We start from the raw sequence: 20,658 nt of genomic DNA, 5'->3' as shown, positions 1-20,658 counted from the left end.
TGGAGATCTTACTCTTCGTCAGAAGGATAGAACATGGGTTGTTGATTCAGGAACATTGAGCACTGCATTAAGAAGCCCTTACATTTGGTGGGAGTTCCATAACATTTTTCAGGAAAGGCTAGACGTGGGCTGGTGGTTGCAGTATTGTGAGGCATTGAGATGGGTACTGTTGTAGAACTTTTGATACTCATTGATCAGTGATAGTCATTGCAAGGGAATGCCCCTGTGTCTGTGTGTTTTGGCCACCTGGACTGAGAAGTTCCAGCTCTACCTCGTAAGCTTAAGAGAGAGGGACCGACCGCATCAGGGCCAGGAGAAACTCCACTGGAATCAAATGAAAACGAACCCGTGGCAACCCAAATATCTCTGGCAAGGGACGACTAAATTATTTTGTTTTGGTATAAGAGTGAGTAAACCATAGTGGCTGAGACTGTTTTCTGTGGTGCGAGTACAAGAGGTTCTCGAGCCGAAACTGAGACCTACGACAGGTCAAGAGGTTTTCTAAACAGAGACTGAGTTCTCGCAAAAAATTTTTAATTAGGTTAGCTGAAATACTGAGCCCTGGAACGTACTCAAGAGAAAGATTTTGAGCAAACCGTAATTAACAAAGCACTAGGGAGTGCACCCTTGATCTTGGGTTAAGAAATCAGATCTGCTGGAGACGTCCGACAGATTATTAGACGTGCGTCGAATGGTAAATCCACAGAGGAACAGAAACAGCCAGTATGGGGAAATCTCAAAGCAAGCTTGCCAAATTTGATACACCGGTTTTCTGTCAAATGAGAAAAAACTATAGGAGAAAATGTAAACAGTACATAGAGAAACTGATCAAATACCATGATTTCCCCAGGGGAGGGAACACTGAGCACGACTAGACTGAGAGTGGTGTGAGAATCAGTGGAACAGGGCAGCGGGGCACAAAGAGGTTGTTGTGGCTGCGTTCAACATGTGTGTAAAAATGTGAACAGACTGTGTGCTGTTGGCTTAAGGAAGCAGATAGAAGAGAACAAAAGCAAATGCAGTAGGATTGAAAAGTGTAGGGAAAAAACTAAAATAAAATGTGTGAAAGATCTGTTTGTGTGTCAGCACCACCAGAACCGACTAATGAAAAGTATGTTTTGTTTCCCCACATGCAACAGCGATTGTGCCGGCGCCGCCGGCGTATAATCATCACTATCCTGTGGCGGAGCTGAAAGCCCTGAAGCTGAACCCCAACCTCGACTGCTCTCCGCCCAGAAGACAAGCACCACAAGCAGCTTCTTCCGACTCGGACAGTGAAGGAGACCTGAATGAACTTTTTTCTGAGACCTGAGAATTATGGTGAAAGCAAGTTACATTGAGTGGAAGAGCGGCTGACCTCCACCCTGGCACATGCTGTACAGGCAGAGGAACAGCTGCTGACAAAGAAAGACAAAGTCAAGGCAAAGGGGGAGAAAGATCTTCAGCTGGCAGTTGTGTGACTACAATCTAATGTCAGCACATCTAAACCGCAGCAGAAATGGGCCGACAAAAAGAAGAGAGGCGACAGAAATCAGCGGAAGTGGAATTGCGGCTTGTGTGAGACTGACGACCATGAGTTCAGAGAATGCACGAAATGCAAACTGTGCAAACAAGAGGGACACTTGGCTACAGAGTGTACGGAGAAGAGAAAGGCAGACTGGAGCAGAGAGCGGGGGTCGAGCACAGGGTGATCAGTGGCTGGCTACAGAAAAGGGAAGTGAAAATGTTTTAACCACACACACATACAACATGCACACATACACTGATTTACATACTGCTCTCTGCAATGAAGACAATGCTTGCAAATCTTTGAGTGTGACTGATGAAGTTGATAATGTTTCAGATGAATGTTTGAGAATGTACAAAAGTTCAGGGTTTTTACAAATGCCGAGATATTAAATGTTAGTTGATGGGACATTAGTAAAAATATGTTTACTAATGAAGTAAAATTCTACCATTCTACGATACGACCATGTGACTTGCCATGTGTACCAAAATTGACAGTTTCAGTGCACAAGAGCACCTCAGCATCGGGCCATTTGGTTTCTGAAAAATTCACAGTGCCCTTAGAGTGTGAGTCAGAGAAGGGGAGGACATTTAAACATGCGTTTTTGTGTTCACCATCTTGTCCGGTACCTCTAATGGCCAGAGATTTAATGTGTGAATTGAATTTGACCCTTACGGGGGGTTCCTTTAGAATTAGCATTGAGGAAGAACCACAAATATGTTGTTCTAAATTTGAACCGCAGTGGGCGTATGGCGTGTGAAAAATGATGATTGGGCAAAAATGATCTTGAAATTGGCAAAAGATCGAACAATGTCATTTAACACAGAAAATATGACGCCTGACCAATTGCATTGCACGTTACATGTCGTAATTGAACGGGAACCACAATATGAGGAGGGGTGGTTTAACGGGGTAGAAAATGAGACTGTGAAATTTGATGAGATTTTCTGGACAGAAAATTTGTGTGCGCTCTCAGCTTGCCTGACAGAGAGATGTGTCATTTGTAACACACATAACGTAGACAGAGGCTGCCATCAACAGATCTGTGTGAGAATGACATGTTGATTTATTGCAAAGAAATATCTTCTCTGTTGTCCAATGTTTGTGTTCAGGTGAAAGCCGCTCAGGGGAAGGTTGCTGAAACCTTCCTGCATAAAATCAGGCCTGGCGATTTCGTTATGATTCGTGACCTGAGGAGAAAGAGCTGGAAGGCGAAAAGGTTCCATTCCAAGTGCTACTAACGACTCACACGGCAGTGAAGGTCACAGAGAGAGCTACGTGGGTTCATGCCAACCATTGCAGGAAAGTTCCGCCCACATTGCAGGAGAATCAGCAACAGGAAGAGATTGTTCCGAGTGAATGTCAATAAACGCCGAGATCAAGTTTGAACACCAAGTACCACTATCAGTGGAAGAGCAAGGCCAACCACAGAGAATAACACGGCCTGTGTGCAGAGTGGACCCCATCGTAATCATCGTGAAAAGGTACGAACTGAAAATAATTCAAGGAGTATTAACAACAGACCCCTGTGTGTTTAAGAGGACTCAGACACAAGAAGAAGGGAGTAGACTGGAAGAGGCAGGCAGCCCTAGTTGTGGAAACAGCATCCGGCTGGGCACCGTTAATCAGCAAAACAGATAAGACTCTGAGTGCTTCAAAGACTGAACTCCTTCACACATTCTGGTCACACAGATGCAGTACTGATCTAGCAAATGGAAGAAATGGATCATCCAAGACCGTGGCACCCATTCAGAGTGCCGGGAATGTATGGTCTGGGTAAGAGTAGGTGCATAATGACTTTGCTTGCAGTGACAATTTGTATGATAATACTGCACCTTATCGAGGGCCTGAGAGTGTTATCAACAGAAAACCACACCAACTGGACTGAGACAACTGCGCCAAACAATACCATCCGACATGTCAAGAGAAGCGCATTTATGTTCATGGAGCCAACGCGTGGCCTGGAAGGAGAAATCATCATGATTCAGGAAGGAACAAATGTGACTTTCAACTGCAACCCGTTTCAAAAGAACTGTCCGAACTGTGAGGGACGCAGCGAAGATTATGCACCTTTCTATGTCTGCAGAGATCCATGCAAGTGGGGCGACGTGAAAGCGTACTACTACGACTACAAGAAGGGAAAAAAAGAAATGTTGAAATTTTGCCTGGGGTTTTACCAAAGCACTATGCAGGGTACACATCCGTGGACGATGCCTGGAGCAAATGTGGGGTGGTCATTGTTCTTAGGGGTGGGTACAACGGTAACAATTAATAAGATAAATGGGCTAGCATGGACAGTATTAGCAATAGCTAATAGCACAGAAAATGCTTTGACAATGAAAAATGATGAAATGAAACAGTTAAGAGATGCGGTCATTCAAAACAGGTTGGTTCTTGATATGTTAACTGCAGAGAAAGGGGGAGTTTGCAAAATGTTGGGAATGTCTTGTTTCAATATTCCAGATTACAGTGACAACATCACGAATGTAATTGAACACATGAGAAAAGCCGTACAGGAGCCAGAACATGTTGAGAGTACATGGTTTACTTGGTTTATGAATCTCTGGGGAGGATGGGGGTATTGGCTGATTCACCAATTGCGGTGATAGGACTGTTGATATTGTTATGTTTACCATGCATCATAACGTGTGTTTCCAGCTCAGTACAGAGACTGGTTAAAGCAGGAATGTCTGTTCAATTGGTAAAAAAAAAAATGACAGTCTATCCAGAGGATGATGAACACAAATATGATGATACAAGTAGCGAGAGCTACTGTGAAATGTGTTAAAATGAGGTATGTCTTTTCTTTCTGAGAATGTTTTGATATGAAAAGAGGGTTATAAGCAGCGTTCATCCGTGTTACGAGATGACGTACAAGGAGAGGGTTTATAATGAGGGATTTTATTCTACTTTTATTCTTTGTATTTGTATAGCCTACTGACATAACCAAGAGATGTGACATAACCAAATGTTAAATTGATGTGTTTTTCATACAATCTGTACACTATTTCTTGTTTATACTGAGGTGACTGAGGGTCTGATTTTATGTCAGAAGTGCAGTAACAGTATTTACTCATTTAGCCCGTCTTCAGATAAAGTCTTTACTTGCTTGCTAATACTTAAGGGACTATCCCCACAAAAAAAAAAAAAAACAGCCTAAGCTTTTTTACTTTTTCCAAATGTTATTTCACAAATGTTGCGAAAATCAGAGAAGAAGAGTGTAAGTGTGATGATATGACTTAAATTTGTCTTATTGTTTATTATTGTGATTGAGTAATCTGAATGATAAAAAGCGGGGAATTGTTGTAGAAATTTTGATACTCATTGATCAGTGATAGTCATTGCAAGGGATTGCGAGTTGACGGAAACTCTGCTCGGATCTCACCAAAACCTCCGTCAGCGAAGTGAGTCGAACCAGCTGATATTGGTGTGATGCCAGTAGATTTTCTTGGGCGGAGTGTTCGTCGGTGTTGTGGCAAAAAATTATTAACCAACCATTATCACTGCGTAAGAGACACTCTGAATCAAACAGTCTTTTAAAAGAATTTATTCTTGCAAGAAGGACCCAGTCATTACACAGGAATTACTTTGTGCCATGAGTGAGACGTTATCAGGAAAGGCTGAGCTGTTTTTATACCTCTTTTCCCCAAGGTCTCCAACAGAAGCAGATCTTCCCCCTCTACATTCCTTTGCAATGACTATTACTGATCAGTGAGTATTAAAATTTCTACAACAGTCGGACACACGCATGAGGACCGCTGGATCGGTAAGTGGGGAAGTCTTCTGTAACGCAGACTCAGGTTGAGATGGATCCATATGCGGTTTATTAAACAGGCAGGTTTAGAGTACAGGCAGGCAAAGGTCGAATACACAGGGCAATCAAACAATATCAAAGGCAGAGCAGAAGCAGGGTAAACAGGCAGAGGTTCGGGGCAGGCAGCACTACAGCAGTAGTAGAGTTCCAGGCAGAGTAATCAAAAGACAGGCAGCAAACGATCGTAACGTGGTAAACAGGGCAAGGTCAAGACACAGGGAAGGCAATACAATGGATAGACAAACGCTCAGAAATGTAGCCGGGGCAAACAAGACTTCGCATTGAGGAAACAAACAGACAGAGCTTAAATAGAGAGATAAATGAGGAACAGTTGAGGGGTAATCAACCAGGTAAGCGGTCATGGGAAATGTAGTCCAGAGTTAATATTCGGGTTAGTGAGACCTCCAGTGGCCGATTGGGGAATCTTCACCAGCGTTCGTGACACACACACTTCACTTTTGATTTTGATTCAGATTCATGATTCGCAAAATCGATTCATTCAGAAAACCTTTTGATTCTTTTTCATTGGTTAAAATGAATCAAATGTAAAATATTCAACCAAAATGATTATTTCACGAATCAGACATTACTATCGCCGATCTGCATGCATTTTTGCATACACAGCTTTATGTTATTTTTTGTGGTGTTCAGTCGCAAAAGTAATTAATGGGTCTGGAGAAATTTATCAGAGTAAAAGTATAAATTTCTCTTTAAAATGTAGTGAAGTAAAAGTCCAAAGAAATATTTATACTCAAAGTACAAATATTGAAAAACTGTACTTAAGTACAGTAACAAAGTATTTGAACTTCATTACTATACATCTCTGACAATATGTATGTTAGAACTAATACCGTCTAAACTCCTAAAAGGGGATATTGTCTCTAGCTACAGAAAGGCTCTAAAAGTTGCTAGGTCTGGATATTTAAGCATAGAATCTGACCACAACAATCTTGGTTGTTTATTCAGTACTGTGGCTAAATGGGTAAGGAATAAAATTCGATATTCCATCACAGCACAGTAGTAATGACTTAATTAATTTTTTTACTGATCAAATTTAAATCATCAAAATTTCCATGCCATGTCACAGCCACGCCTCAGCTTGTTCCATGCCATGTCACAGCCATGCCTCAGCCTGTTCCATGCCATTTCACAGCCAAGCCCCATAATTCTCCATGCCATGTCACAGCCGTACCTCAGTCTGCTCCAAGCCATGTCACAGCAAAGACCCAGACTGCTCCATGCCATTTCATAAGCAAGCTCCACGGTCCAGGCCCACCTCTGCTCCACGGTCCAGGTCCTCCTCTGCTCCATGGTCTAGACCCGCCTCTGCTCCACTGTCCAGGTCCACTTCTACTCCATGGTCCAGGCCTGCCTCTGCTCCATGGTCCAGGCCCGCCTATACTCCACAGGGAACTTCCATCCCGACGACTCCACCTTGCTCCTCAGCCCCATCGGCTCTGCCCCTTGAGCCTCTCATGGCTCCACCCCCCACAGGCTCCGCCTTGATCCCATGCTCTGTCACGCCAGACCCCGCCCCCAGCTACCAACAGATCTTTGGTATTTATGTCATGTTTAATGTGTACATGTTTTGGGGCATCAGGAGCGGCCCCTAGTGGGGGGGGGATATGTCATGTCTAGATGTGTTTTTGTTCATGTTTTGTTTTTATGTCTTTTATTTTGAAATTTCTAGTTCCTGTTTCATGTCATGTGGTTCCCCCCCATGAGATTTCATGTTTCCCTCCATGTTCATGTGTCTTGTTTTCATTGGTTTATTGATTCATTAGGATGTTATCAGTTCTAGTTTGTCATTGGTTTCAGTTTATTAGTCTTGTTATCTTGATTAGTGTTATGTTTGATCATTGGTTTATGTTCCACCATGTTGTGTATTTTAGCCCTCATGTTTGCCATTTTCTGTTGTCAAGTATTGAATGTGAATGTAACGTTGTTGTTTTTGTTCAAGCCAAGCCATTTGTTCAAAATTTATATGGAATCATTGAATGGAAAGCTTTCGCCAATCATGACACAAGCCCGGATCAGTTTGATTCTTAAAAAGGACAAAGATCCAAGCGAGTTTAAGAGTTATCATCCATTTTCCCTGATCCAGCTAGACGTTAAAATATTCTTGTTAATCGATTAAGTAAAGTTCTTACATCTCATATAGGTTTCCGATGCTGAAAAACTAATTTGTGCATTCATGACCTCAAGACTAGATTATTGAAATATATTACAAGATAGATGTCCTGCAGGTTTAATAAATAAACTTCATTTGGTTCAAAATCCAGCAGCTAGACTGCTAACTAGAACCAAGAAATATGATCCGATCAGCCCCATTTTATTGCAGTTAAATTGGCTACCTGTTAAGTTTCACATTCATTTTAAAATTCAATAATTACTTACAAAGCATTGAATGGTCTAGCTCCAAAGTACTTAAGTGACCTTCTATCAAGCTATAATCCATCACGTTCACTACGTTTGCAAAACTCTGGCCTGTTAACAATAAAGAGAATATCAAAATCATTTTCATATATGGCTGCTAAACTATTCCACCAACCATGACACAAGCCCAGATAAGTTTGATTCTTAAAAAGGACAAAGATCCAAGCGAGTTTAAGAGTTATCATCCAATTTCCCTGATCCAGCTAGACGTTAAAATATTGTAAACAATTTGGACCGCATACTGCCCAGTAAAAGCTTTCCAGCCAGGCACCTTCCAGTGGCCCAAACAGGGCATTAAGTATTTGGGTATTTTATTCCCATCTTATTTGTCTGATTTAGTTAGTTAATTTTGACCCTTTAATAAAAAGGTTTTCGAGCGATGTGGACAGGTGGGCTTCATTACATTTATCGATGATTGAGAAGGTTAATGTTATTAAAAAGAACTGTATTCCAATTGAACTACTTGCTACAGTCACTCCCCCTCTCTTATTTCAAGCAATTTGAGAGCATAGCAAATTCTTTCATTTGGAATGGTAAGCATCCCAGATTACATTTCAGTAAGGTGCATAGGCTGATTGACATAGGTGGGCTAGGCCTACCCAGGATTTTGTTTTATTATTATGTGTTCGGTCTCAGACATTTGGCTCATTGGTCGCTTCCATTCGAAAGAGCCCCTCCCAGGTTTTATATTGAACAGAAAGTTCTTGCCCCTATTTTGCCACTGCAAATTCTTCAAAATCGACTGCTGTCGATCTCAATCAGAGGATGAGACATAACCCATGTCTTTTGGGGGTGTGTTGAGATCTAGCATTTGGACAGGTGGGCTTCATTACATTTATCGATGATTGAGAAGGTTAATGTTATTAAAAAGAACTGTATTCCAATTGAACTACTTGCTACAGTCACTCCCCCTCTCTTATTTCAAGCAATTTGAGAGCATAGCAAATTCTTTCATTTGGAATGGTAAGCATCCCAGATTACATTTCAGTAAGGTGCATAGGCTGATTGACATAGGTGGGCTAGGCCTACCCAGGATTTTGTTTTATTATTATGTGTTCGGTCTCAGACATTTGGCTCATTGGTCGCTTCCATTCGAAAGAGCCCCTCCCAGGTTTTATATTGAACAGAAAGTTCTTGCCCCTATTTTGCCACTGCAAATTCTTCAAAATCGACTGCTGTCTATCTCAATCAGAGGATGAGACATAACCCATGTCTTTTGGGGGTGTGTTGAGATCTAGCATTTTTTTTTGAAAGTTCAGAGTCTGTTGTGCGATGTATTAGACACTCTGGTATTATTTTGCCCCAGACTTTGTATTTTGGGTAATAGGGCAGTCATCGATATTGAAAATAGACACATAAAGAGTTGGGTCTTAACCAGTGTCATGATCGCCAAGCAGATAATTTTAAGGTGCTGGAGGTGGCAGGAGTACCCTCTTTTCAGGAGTGGTGCTCAGAGATCGGAAGGGTGGCAGCCTTTGAAGATGGGTAATTTAGAAGAATGGGGAAATACAGTGTGTTCTTGGAAAAATTAGGCGGGTATATGTAATTTATGGATGGGTGATTATTATTATTTTTTTTATTTGTTTATTTATTTATTTTTTATGTTATTTTTTGTGTGTGTCTATATCATTTACAACCACTGGGATGTTATTGGGGCCAGAGTGGGATTGGGGATTGGGAGGGGGAAGGGTAATAGTGATGGTTAATATTGATTCTTTGTATACGTTTTGTTTTTCTGTGTTCATTTATGTGAATCAATAAAAAATTGTTATTCTGAAAAATTTAACAAATGTCAGGGATGAGAGGAAGCAATACATCCTGTCAATGTTGGCATCTTCCTAATTTGGCTAGTTTCTACCACATGACAAGACCTTGCACCAAAATACCATACAATAAAAAGTTTAATTGCAATAATAATAATAATAAATAAATAGAATTATAAAGAGAATTATGTTGGCATTTGCGGACAGGCATTAACTTGGTTTAGGTCCAATCTCTCTGACCGCTGCCACTTTGTGTAAATGAGGAACTGTCAGATCAGATTAAAGTTAAGTATGTGCCATACTTAAGTACCACAGGGATCAGTTTTAGGGCCTCTGTGTTTCTCACTATATATACTCCCCCTGGGAGACATTATCAGGAACCATGAAATTAGTTTTCACTCTTATGCTGACAATACCCAACTTTATATTTCTTTGAAACTCAATGAAATTTCAAAATTTTTCAAATTAACAGTGTCTAAATGACAATAAAGAGTGGATGGCTAGAAATGTCCTTCTCCTCAATTCCAATAAAAGAGAAGTACTCTTAATGGATATACTGTAACGTCAACTCATCAAAACATTTTGTTATATTTGATAGCAATCTAACCTTTGAAAAAAACTTTTCCAACATTTATAGAACTACATTCTTCCACCTGAGGAATATTAAGTTACGACACATGCAATCTGTTTCTGATGCTGAAAAATGAATTTGTGTGTTCATGACCTCAAGACTACATTATTGTAATGTATTACTAGATGGATGTCCTGCAAGTTTAATAAATAAACTTCAGTTGGTTCAAAATGCAGCAGCTAGAGTGCTAACTAGAACCAAGAAATATGATCAGATCGGCCCCATTTTATCTGCGTTAAATTGTCTACCTGTTAAGTTTCATATTCATTTTAAAATTGTATAATTACTTACAAAGAATTGAATGGTCTAGCTCCAAAGTACTTAAGTGACCTTCTATCAAGCTATAATCCATCACATTCACAATGATCGCAAATCTCTGGCCTGTTAACAATACAGAGAATATCAAAATCCACAAAAGCAGGGAGATCATTTTCATATATGGCTGCTAAACTATTGAATAGTCTTCCTAGCAGTGTTCGGAACTCAGAAACACTCTCTCAGTTTAAGGCATACACCAAATGTATCCCTCAATTCATAGTTATGCTACTTTAGTTAGGTCTGCTGGAACCAAAAACATTTATCATATTCTTTAACATGGCTTTAAAGTGAATGGCATCTATGCTAATTTTATTCTATTTCTTTCACTGTCTAAACCTCTGGATTAAATCCTGAGGTTACCAGAGCCTGCCTGATGTCCTACTCCCACTATTTCGCTGAGTGATGATTATCAACTGCAGCATGTACCAGCCAGACATCACTTTAGTCTACTTAGATGGCTTCACAGAGGATGAATTGATGCAAACTCAAGACATGGGATTCTTCATAAGACACTGTCTGGATGGAGTTCACCAAAAGGACCTGCCATAAGCTTCCAGCTGGACTGCGATGCTCCTCACTGAATGATCCTTATATCAACTTGGTCAAAGGAGGGACAACACTATGTAGGGTATTTGATATGCTAATTTAGATGGGAACCATTAAAGTGCTCGTCTTTTCACAACAACATATGTAAGGGAATTTAGGGTCTTGAAATATGTGAGCTATGAAGTATTTAGGTACAGCTTTGAAGTGAAATCTTTTAGAAACAGGGATGAGATTATTTATCAAAATATACCATAGTCAAATCATCTTTGAATACAGACAAACTTTATTGCTATTCTAAACATAAATCTAATCTAACACACACACACACACACACACACACACACACACACACATATATATATTAGGTGAGAAGAATGACAGAATGTGAAATAAATTATCAAAACAGTGAAAATGAACTTTATGGAGTCTGTTGATAATGCCTTAAGAACCATTTATCCTTCTTTGAGTCTAAATCGATTTGCTATCAGATTACCCAAAGTATTTAACTAATACACCAGCACTTTGAGCAAAGTGTAGAGATGTACTCGCATGTCTTAGTGTTTTCTTGCATTCTTTGAGTTGCTTGGTTCTTGGCTCTTGGTCGAAAGTTCGTTCCGTCGATGTTTTTGGACCTCTGTAAGATCAGATAGTTATTGTCTGAATGAATGATGAGGTTGGCTTTGAAGCGAGGCCTTCTCATGGAGGATCCGCGAATCCCGTTGGGTGTGTGAACCGTAGAGAGTGAGAGGCTTCCTCGGGACTTCAAAAATAGTGCATATTTAATCATGAACTTTTATATTGAAAATGGTACAAGAGACATGATATTCATTGTCATCAGCTTCGTCTATGTAACCAAGCAATCCGGTGCATACCAAATTTGACATTCTTTCATGAATATAATACATGTAGGTAACAAAACATGAAAATCCCTGGTTACAAATCATACTGGTTAATTCCTTGGTTATACATCATGGATAAAACATTACACAAATTTTAAAGAGGTACATCAGGCTATAATCATTAATTTGTCAGTTATACGAGTTACCACAGTTCAAAGCAATTTTAAGAATTACCTAGCAAGACTAGGTATTATAAATTGTGGATTTAAATGCATTCTGTACATTTCTTCTGTGTGGAAGTTCAGAAGGTCATGCTGAGGGGGCCTTGCTTGGACTGTTGATGCCTGGGCCGTTTCATTTTTGACGTTGAAGAATTCCAGGATTGCAAAGGTTGGGTTTTCCTAGATTTAAATCATGTTGCTGCAATTCTTCTGCATGTATAATACTACAACTATTAAAACAAACAAACTAACAAACAAACTAACAAACAAACAAAATCAAAGGACAACGTGTTTTTACTCAATTCATTTCAGGATGACTTCAAGAACTTTAACACAAAAACTTCATTAGTTTTAGTTAAAAATCATTTTATTTAACTATTGATCCACAACACTTACATAGTTTACTAATTTTAACCACTAATTGTTCTAAACATAAATAACTAATATTGGCATTATATTAATTACTTTTCTGTTATAGCATATTTTAATGTACATCTTTTCACAACTCCTGTTATTATTATTTTTATGTCTAGTTTTCTCGTGATCTCGACATAACAAAGGTTGTTTTCTCGTGATCATGACTTAATTTTCTCGTAATCTCGGCAGAACAAAAAGTAGTTTTCAATAAGGCTATCTGGAGGCAACAGCTAAATGCACTGTTGCATAATGGATGACCGAATACGTCATTACTTTGATCAAGGACTCACTCAAGCTGAAATAGCTGTATGTCTCTCAGTCATTGACAACTTCCAGATTAGTGTCAGACACCTTAAAAGGAGACTATCACATCTACAACTTTGCCATAGACAATACAGTGACACTGAAGTTTGGTCAATTTCATTGCCAGCCAACTTGAGGGACCGGGATGTCTGCATGACTGTGGTCAAGCCAGCCACAGTGCTGGCTTTAGATCCAAGTGCGTGCATATTGCAGTAAAAACGGTACTTTGCGGAAAGCACAGAAAGATGTGCTTCTTGACTCCTGCTGAGTGCAAAAGAAAGCGAGTCCTTCTATAATGATGAAAAAGCGTTTATTAAATGTTTGTGACGTGCTGGTGTTTATTAATATGTTTGATTTAGCTTATGTGAAAGGTGACTGGTTTAGAAGACTCATGGTTATGGCAGGTGAATATTTTATAACCAAAGTGTAATGAATTACATAACTTTACATTTACATATTACTAATAAATGTTACTTTTCTGCCAATGATCTCTCATTGTCCTTCATACCTTGTAATAAACTTTGAATTGTAAATCCTGTAGGTCAGTTAAAACTGTATATTTTTTTGAGAAAATTAAAGGCAAAAACTACTTTTTTTATGTCATGATCACGAGGAAACAACCTTTGTTATGTCGAGATCACGAGAAAACGAGACAGAAAAAATAATAATAACGCAAGGCCTCTTTGAGCTTCCGTACAAATCCCCAAAGTTCGGTGCTTGTTGACGTAGAACTACAAGCCCCAGAAACCCTGCTCCCCCTCGTTTTTGGGCTAGGCTTCCACTAGGGAAGCAGCATGATGTCATTGTAAAAAACGAGGAAAACTCTGCGATCATTGTGCAACATTGGAACCGAAAATCTGTCGAAATTGCTGGCGTTGCAGGATTGGCAATATCGTTAAAATTTAGTCCCGGAAGCAACGACTGCATGAATTTAGGATAATAGAAGCAGTTGGGGTGAATCCCCTGTCTTTGGTAAGTGTAAAAATGATTGAAAACGTGACCTTTAATGTGCTGAGCATTCTGCTAGCTAACGGTAGGCTATATAAAGAACATTGTTCCTGCTGTTTTTCATTCAACCTAAATTAAAACGTGTAGACATGAGCAGTTTGCACAGTTGAGAAGGATTCTATAATGCAGTAGTCATCGATTATGCCACATCCATGTCTTTTTGTTTTCAGATATAGATACCGCACATCCTTTCCTCTTTTTTTCAATAAATTATTCTCTTCTAAATCTGTTCTTTTGTTCGACAAAAATGCCCTGAAATTTGTATTGTATTTATTTTAATAACACATCGGCCAATTAACATATTAACACGTATTGCTCCATCTTTCCACACATTCCAGAAACAGATGTCATGGTTACAGTAGTTGGCCTATTAAAAAAATAAAAAAAGTGTGTTTCACCCAACGAAAGTAAAAAGTTTGCAAAGTATGCATTATTCAGTCAAGTGAGGGAAAAAAAATAACAACTAATAATTTAAGATTACTTTATTTAACAATGGAATCAAGGCTTTTTGAACTATTCTGACACTTGATTGATCTGTCATTTATTTGTTCAAATAATAGATTAATTGGATATGTTGAATCCATTTTTTATTTCCATAATTTTATAAAGCAAGCATTCCACATTTTTCAATACTCACCATCAAACAATGAGAAAATTGCTACATTGTGTGCAAAAAGGTTTGAAATATAATAAAATAGCACAGACTTGGCCTAATAATTGATAATAACATTTGTTGTCTTAATAGTTGAACTCATTTTTTGCTGGCCTACTTTTTTTGGATTATTGTATGAACTAGTATGAAATTATCCAAATATTATTATTTATTTTTTTTTTGCATTGGCTGTGACATAGTTGCATAGTGATGGATTGTGGATTAATGCATTTATGCTCAATGTTTTTAAACTGAATAATTTTAAGTTTATTATGCTCATATCTACCCCAGCTTTGATGGTGCCTTTATGTGCTTTAGGAATTATCCTACTTTCCACTTCTGAAGTGATAATTATGAATATGTCGCGTTTAAGTGCTTTGTTGTCGGAAAGACAGGAAACAAGGAGGACTCAGTTTTGTCCTGCATATTTCTTTGGGAACTCTTATTTTGACTCGGTAATACCTATTACTCTGCTAACGATAGTAGTTGGGCCAAAAACATGCTATTTTCTTGGTGTAAAAATTTACAATATGCATTAAATGGCTGGTATACGTAAATGCATATGACCAAAACACCAAGCGCTAACAATTAGTTGTATTTAGAAAAATTTATGAAACCTATAATTCTACAGAATTCTGCTGAAACCATACTCTCTAAACTTTCTATGTTGAAAGATTTAATCTCCTCCCAACTCGGAAACATGGGTATCAAAATGATCCCAGAGTTTCCCAGTCATAATTATGACTTGATGGTTCATTCATGTGCAACAGAGTAAGACACTCATATATACATGAATTCAAGTGTCACGTGAAGGCAGCACTAATGAAAGCTGTTGAAAGCATGTTTGCCTGTGCATGCATGTGTACTGCCAGGCCTATGGGAGTTTTTCTTCATTCCTCCTTTCTTTATTGCAGTCCTCTCAGGATTCCACCATAGGCTTTGGCAACAGGCTTTGAGGACATGCATAGCAAGTTCTCCTTAAGCAACACTTCAGAGTCACTTCGAAACAAACACAGCAAATGTGTTGTTGTAAAATACACAGGGACTGTTGTTCTAATAAATCAAAGAATTTCCTAAAAGTCCCTAGAGCAGTGTTTCCCAAACACAAGATTGTCAGGTGTGCCATGGAAAATTATCAAATTCCACAAAATATGTAAATGCATGAAAACCAAAAAATTATTTCAGGGATACAAACTCCTCACGTTTTGGAGAAAGTCGGCATTTAAAAAAAATAATCGGTTACTTTTGTGATTGTGAAGAGCAATGATTAATGTGCAAATGTGACTGATCTTTAAACACGTTAAGGGTCTATCACATGACTCGCATCAGCACTGCAGAATACATTGAAGTCTATGAAGTGACTTTACACCAAAGTGTTTTTCACACACACTTTTTTGCTTCACCAATAATGTCTTTGAGAGTACTAAGCAACAAGAAATATTTAAAAACTGTACAAATTTGTGAAGAGACAGAATGTCTCATAATTTCTTTTAATTAAATATTACCTTATCGTTTACGAATATCAGAGACTCCAGTTATTGAACTAATTTAAATTCACCAAGAAAATGCTTAGACCTAAACATAAATTAATTATTTTCTTACTTTCTGCTATCAAAGCAACTGCAAGCTTTTTTTCTCTCTTCCAAACACATGTTTTCAACGTTTATCGTGCACTTTTTGTTTTACGTGGCAAACTCGTAAAATCTCTGTGACGCTTTCTGTATCTCTTGTCATGTGGAGGGCAATGCTGTGCTTGATACTGGTGTTGAACGGAGCATTGACGCCTCGACCCAACTCATGTTAAATGCGCTTTACGATGACAAAAGAACATTTTTGATATTCAAAATTATTATTATTTGCCTATTATTGTGGTCTTTTATGATAAAAGCCATGCTCAGCAGTAGGGTTGCAACGGTATGAGATTTTCACGGTATGATAACAGTCTTCAGTTTCACGGTATCACGGTATACGGTATTGCACAATTACTATTATTAGTGAAAACAGAAGGGTTATTTGATTTATTTATTTTTAAGCAAACACTTTATTATAATTGAAACTTTACTCCATTTATTTTATTGAAGTATGTGTTACACTTTTAAGAATGATTCGGCATCCACTCTGTGTAAAAAAAAAAAAAAAAAAAAAGTCTCCCTTTTGAAAATAAATAAATAGAAAAAATAAGAAAGCTAACAGAATTATAATAAACAGAATTATAAACCTGAAAAAAATATAATTTAACTATAACATGTTATATAACTAAAGCATGTTAGTTTACATGTCATCATAGCATGTTAAATGAACTACTAAATGAAAAATAACATCAGCTGTGTGAGCTTTTAAAGTAATGTCCTATGATTATTAACAGTTAACATATACTGTAGGTGCGCGACAACGAGGCCAGACTGCTCCTGTCTGTACCTTTATCTCAGCGCTTCTCAACTGGTTTTGCTTCAGGACAGATTTTTCATTGGAAATCAAGTGCCATAGATTAAACATAAACTGTATTTAATGTATCCTGGGTTGCATTTCCTTTTATGTTGCATAGTTTTGTTCATGGTTTTCCAGTACAAGGACATGCATCAAGTGCCATTATTTTTGTTGATGATGTCAACAACAAAATCTACAGGAAGTTTTCTCTCCCCTTAAATAAAATTTAAGAGCATATTTACTTATATGAGCCCGTTATTATCCCGTTTGTTACCTAATTAGCCGTTTTTCCGCATGCTCGGCCCGGACCGGTAACCGGCCGGTCAGCCTCACTCTTACCGATTCCATTTTGTTGCCAGCGGTGCAGGCAATAACGTCACAGCTGCATGTAAACATGTCATTGGCGTGGAAGATCTTCACTGTGAGTGAAGAATACATAAAGTTTGAAATGTGTAATAATTGTAAGGCCAAAGTAAACCGGGGGAACCACCACAATAACTTTCGGATCAACAAACCTAATTAGACATTTATAACACCATCACCCAGCTGAAAATGCCCATTTTAAAAAAGAAGCTAAAAAGTGAAAGCGGCTAAAGCTAGCCAGAGCTCAGAGCCAGTCACAAGTCAGCAGCCTCTCCTATCTTTCCTTGGAATGAGCAGTGAAAAGACCAAAGCAATTACGAGGAAAATGATGGAATTCATGGCCCTGGATGACCAGCCGTTCTCCATAGTTGAGGACAGAGGGTTCAGAAATCTGATAAATTTCCTTGATACAGAGTAGGAGGTACTTTCCGACGTTGCGATGCCCGAGTTGTTTAATCTTGTGTCATGTCACACACGCAGCCTGTTATCTGTCAACATTTGGGTACGCAAATCCGGGAGAGGGGAAGTGGGGTGCTAGATGGCAGAGGCAGGCTAAATACTATAGAAATTGTGCCGTTGTGATTTAATGTGCTGAGTAACGTAATTTTTACCACTGTGTCCGATATTAAAATCAGCGCGACACTAGGGCTGGGATAAAGGATTATTTTTTTAAACTATTAATCTAGCGATTATTTTTTCGATGCATCGATTAATCTAACGATTCATAATTTTTTTCCCAGTCCGATTCGATTTCGATTATCTCCCCATTAATTGACTAATAGCAATTTATACATGTTGATTTACATATCTGAATGAAAAAAACATGAATTCCTTAACATTGCAATGTATGTTTATTGCTCTTAAAATTCCAAAATAAAAGACTATACAAGTGCAAGTAATGCATTCTTAGTCAGAGGTAGCATTCAATAAAACCTTGAAGCCTTGAAAACACATCGGCCTAGCCTACTGAAAAAAAGTGCATCTTTCAGATTAAAATAACAACAATTTGATGTCTAGCATTCAATAAAAAAATAAAAAGGTTACCCAAAATACTTGTTTAGAGCAATTGAAAGAATACAGTAACCAATGTAAACTTGAGGGCTTTAAGCTAATACAGAGTGCTTTTCCAACAAAAAATAAATAAAAATTAACAGCGACAGTGGGAGCAAGCAGCCTGTCATGACGTCCTTCCTGAACCAACAGAATTGAACATTTATGTTGAAAACACATAGTCCTAGCTTACTTAAAAAAAGTGCATCTTTTAATTCTTAATTCAAATAAAAATATCAACAACATATAGTAATATACTCTGCCACTCACCTTTTTCTTAAACTCAAAATTCAAAAATAAAATTCAAGTAAAAGTGTACAAGAGCAAAATAATGCATTCTGATGTCTAGCATTCAATAAAAAAATTAAAAGGTCACCCAGCCACCCTTTCTTAGAGCTATTGAAAGAATACAGTAACTATTGTAAACTTGGGGGCTTTAAGCTAATACAGAAAGTGCTTTTCCAACAAAAAATAAATTATGAAAATAAACATTAAGAATTTAACATTTATGTTGAACATAGGCCTAGCTTACTGAAAAAAAACATCTTCATTCACATGCAAATAACAACTTACACTCTGACACTTTCCTTTCACCTTAAGAATACTGTGTGTGTGTGTGTGTGTGTGTGTGTGTGTGTGTGTGTGTGTGTGTGTGTCAGTCATTCAAGACAAAATACAGTGCATTGCCATGGTGCTAGAATGGAAGGCCATCACCATTTTGTAAAGACGACATATCACGGAATTGTTTCCTTTTAAATTAAAGAATTCCCATACTTTAGAGGAACGAGTGCGTGCTGCCTTGCACTTCTGATAGTCTGAGGAACCACTCGTGTTGCTGCTACTATCCGGTGCCGCCATCTTTGTTTTGGGTCTGACGAATGGACGCGCATATTTTGCGTCGACGTGGGCATTGTCGATATGGCTTCGGGATATGAAATTCAATTCTTCCATCCAGCTGTTGTTAGATTTACATGTATATTTTGTTTTTTTCACCGGAGCACCAGCTGAGTCTTCTCCTCCCATCTACCAGTGATACTTGATTTAACATCCCGCGTCTACTACCTTCGCAGATATCAACAGCACAAATGGGTTGTAGGTTGCCAGATTGTGGTCATAAATGATTTGTAATTTGTATGATGTGTCGATTGTGTGAGTAGGATGAGTTTCTTTCAAGATCTGGCAACTTGACCACCTTGGAATAATATATTGATGTGATTATTCATATAACGTGGTTTGGGCCATATGAATTACGGGAGTTTTTTTTGGGAGAAATAACAAAACGGGAGACTCCCGGGAAAAACGGGAGTGTTGACAGATATGGTTACAAGCCGTTCCCGAAGCAGTGCTCAGTTTTACAACTGATATTTGTACATCTAACGTAAGATGAGCGTATTGGACACTTCAGTTTTTCAGATCTTTGGAATTGTTTTGTTAGACGAGTAATAAAGAGAAAAAGGTCCAATTAAATCTGTTATATAAAGCAACTCATTTGCAGTTAATTGTTATTTCTACCTCTTTCCAGTCACAGAGCACTCTATTTTGAGAGTTGTTTAAGTGAGAGAAGATCCTGTAACTTAGTGCAGTTTGGGGGAAATTGTAATGTTTAATAATTTATTTTATTATGAAAATAAAATTTAGCATTGAAGAAAGGTAGATTTTGTCTGTATTTGTGGTCAATAATAGTTCTTAGAAAGAAAATCGGGGAAATTCGGTATCGGCAGGTCACACTTGCAAAAAATCGGAAATCGAAATCGGCCAAGAAAATTGCAATCGGTGCATCTCTAATTTATACACATATTACACAGAAGGAAAGGCTCCTCGTTACCATGGTTAGGTCAGTGTGCTAGTCTTAAATAAAAATAATAATAAATTAATATATTTATGAAAAATAAATACTAGCTGAAACACAACTTGAAACTTTAAGGAAAACTGCCACTGTTGATATAAAATGAGGTCTAATAGATTCTACCTTTTAGATTATTTCATATGAAACTATAATATTTTGTCAAAATATAACGGTTTCTTTTACTCGTGTAAAATCCTGAAACAAATTTGTAAAGGTGATGAGTGTAATTATTAATATTTTTAACTATTTTGGTAAAGGGGCCACATCGGGCTTTAAGTAGTGCATAGGGGGCCACATTGTATTGCTTTTGAGATACAATGTTTGCATTGATTTGGTTTTTGTATCTTTTAAGCCCAGAAATAGTTGTGTACCCAATTTTCTGAAGTGCATCTGTGACTAATGGGACTATTCTGCAATTGCCTGAAGTATTATATTGCTCCACAATGATAGATACTTTTCTAGTATCTATCATTGGCAGCGATTATACATTTATTTTGCCATCTCTACTTCCCTGTTA

General features: G+C 38.1%; 1 protein-coding gene across 1 annotated transcript in view; it reads left to right on the top strand.

The window, feature by feature from the left end:
- The first annotated feature begins 13,601 nt into the window (after nucleotides 1-13,601).
- Nucleotides 13,602-20,658, top strand: part of rab30 (RAB30, member RAS oncogene family) — a 68,620-nt gene continuing 61,563 nt past the window's right edge. The window contains exon 1 of the mRNA XM_052109552.1: nucleotides 13,602-13,767. The gene's annotated coding sequence lies outside the window, so the exon portion shown is untranslated. The remainder of the gene's footprint in view (nucleotides 13,768-20,658) is intronic.

The sequence above is a fragment of the Xyrauchen texanus genome, chromosome 38 (assembly GCF_025860055.1).
Source record: "Xyrauchen texanus isolate HMW12.3.18 chromosome 38, RBS_HiC_50CHRs, whole genome shotgun sequence".
NCBI lineage: Eukaryota > Metazoa > Chordata > Actinopteri > Cypriniformes > Catostomidae > Xyrauchen > Xyrauchen texanus.
Note: the sequence above shows the minus strand (reverse complement) of the source record. Positions and strands in the feature narration are given on the sequence as shown.